Here is a 2,766-nt window from a genome sequence, read left to right as displayed (position 1 = left end):
TACATCGCACCCTGACTGGCTTGTGAGAGACAGATCTTAACCACGGCTCCTTCTATCAAGTAGACTCAGCCCCAGATGCAGTAGAATGGATCTGCTCCACAGGATTTTCTTGGCTGCATTCTTAATGGGAGCTGAGCACCAGGTCTTTTCTTTGGTGGTGTAGTGGGTTGCAAGTTGGGCTGCTAACCCCAAGTTTGGCAAGTCCAGAGCACCAGCTGCTCCACAGGAGAAAGAGGAGCCTTTGAATTACCATATCGAGTTACAGTCTCAGACACCCAGAAGGACAGTTCGACACGCTTCTTATTGGGTCACTTAGAACTGGAATAGACTTGAGGGCAGTGAGTTAGTTCGAGTTGGTTTCTTTGGAAGCGTCACCGAACCTCTATGTTAATAGACAAGTACAAACTGTGCCCCCCAGGCACCCTTATGAGATCCAAATAGTGATCTTGAAGATGGGCGCTCAGGGGAACCCATAGACCCATCCTGGAAATCTCCCCCATAACTTAAAGTTGAGTGATGTGCAAAGCTCTTATTCAGTGTGGAATGCATCAGAGAGACATGGACACATAACATATTTATAATGTTCTCAACCATGAGAAGGAGACCTACTAGCACTGTGGGTTAGACACTGAGCTGCAGTTCAAACCCACAGGCACCTCCTTGGGAAAAGAAGGAGGCTCTCGGTTTCTGTAAAGATTTATAGTTGTGGAAACACTATACAGGGGCACTATGAGCCACAATGAACTCAATGGCAGGGCTGAATTCAACCAGAAGAGAGAGGCTCATTTGTCTTGGAGAAAAAAAGTGGTTTGTTTGGCAGACTGTGGCTAAAAAAAAAATTCTAATGATGAGCAAGGGGGGTGTGGGGAGAAGACTCTTACTTAGTCTGCAAACCTCTCTTTTAGGACAGGCTATCAGGCGTGCTTCTGGTGCCTCTTGTGGCTGTACATTTGTTTCGAAACAAAAGTCAACCAGCTTTAATGTTATAACCTATTTTCCTCAGTGTGTGTTTCTTTTCTATGCTTGTACAATGGAACCCCAAACCTCACTGATTTAAGACTCTCCTACAACCAAAAAACCCCAAAAAAACCCCAAACTCACAGCCATCTAGTCAATGCTGGCTCATAGTGACCACCTATGGGTTTCTGAGTCTGCAACTGTTCACAGGAGTAGAAAGTCCAGTCTTTCTCCCCTGGAGCTGCTGGGGAGCTGCCCACCACAGAGATCCCAAGGTAGCCCAATGCTTAACCACTACTGTACCAGGGTTCTTGCAGGAAGGCAAAAATAAAGGCAAACTAGTGGGCCACAGGTCAGAGGGCCCTTGAAGGAATGGACAGATGGAGGCGATGGAAATCCTGGCTGGAGTAGAATTCCAAATCGTCCAGAAGAGCTGATGCTCAGAAAGGCAGGCGGGGCTGGTCCAAGAGAGCAGTGAGGTTTATGCTTCTGCATGCTGGAGTCACCTAGTCCGGGGCACTGGAGCAGCGACTGGGAGGAGCCATCCTTCAGGGTCAAAGGCGTCCTAAGACTGACAAAACGAGAGAGAAGAGCTCCAGTGTGTGTGCATTCTGTTCCCTTCATGCTCAGGCTGCCATCCTTTGCAGTGTGCTCTTGACAAACCTGCCTTACCACTGACGTGCTCGACCAAAAGCCTCCAAGCGCTTCTCATCTTCTTCCAGAGACTCGTTCTCAGCCCCACCCTCCTCAAGCAGGACTCCCTCGGAGAGAGCGCTCCCTCCCTGCTCCTGTTCACACCAGCTTCTAGAAGGTTGTAGGGGGGTGTTATTTCGTTGCTCTTCAACCTATCCTTGTACTCATGGCTTTGCTCGTAATTAGGAAATTCTCATCGGGTGGATGTCATGATTCCTAGGGACATTGACCTGGTCTAGATGTCGCTCATGCTCCACAAAGGAAACACCTGACCTGGACAGATGACTTCAATGGCTAGATCTACAAGAAGGTACCCTCAGTGAACGGTGGAGAAAGAAGGCAGCCAAATGAAAACTGGAAAACCTTCAGCAGCAACCGAGAACCCCAGACTAGGACTCAGAGAAACTTGTCCATCCTTTGAGGCCAGAGTATTGATAACTCTTTGAGAGAAACCTTTGTTGGACTGCAGGGTAAGCAGTTCAAAACCACCAGCGACTCCTGGAGATGAACACGGGGTTTTCTATTCCAGTAAAGAGTTACCAGCTTGGAAACTCACAGGGGCAGTTCTACCCTGTTCTGTAGGGCTGCTTTGAGTGAGCATCAAGTTTGATGTAGTTTGGTTATGTTGAGAGAAAACCTATGAGCCCAAGAAGCAACCTGGCTGAGCTAACATGAGACGCTATCCCTTGAGAACTTGATATTACTGGACAGTCAATCCTTGGTATTTGTGGCAGTTATGCCCTATAAAGATGCTGCAAACACAGAACTAGAAAATATGGAACCATATTTGCTCCAATGGAAACTTGGTGTTCAGTTTTTGGAAGTTACAAGTCACAGTAGTTTAGTTAGCCAATCAACACATAACTTTGTTTTACGTGTGTTTCTGTTTAAAAACAAGTCATATCACATATATTGTTGACTAACCAGCATGGAATTCATAGCCAACAGCATTCTATATACCTCATGCATTTTTCTCCATCAGGCATGCTACAAACTTCTTACCCTTAAAAATACCAGACCACATTTTAGTGTCATGCTTGGGAGCTATTTTAAGTAGCAAAATCCTGAATAAAGAGAACAAAAATGTGAAAGATGTGGCATTCAAGAGACCCGGTA

Source organism: Echinops telfairi, unplaced genomic scaffold (genome assembly GCF_000313985.2).
Source record: "Echinops telfairi isolate 266 unplaced genomic scaffold, ASM31398v2 ScPeMD7_655;HRSCAF=1070, whole genome shotgun sequence".
NCBI lineage: Eukaryota > Metazoa > Chordata > Mammalia > Afrosoricida > Tenrecidae > Echinops > Echinops telfairi.
The sequence above is the reverse complement of the archived record's forward strand: the minus strand, read 5'-3'. Positions refer to the sequence as shown.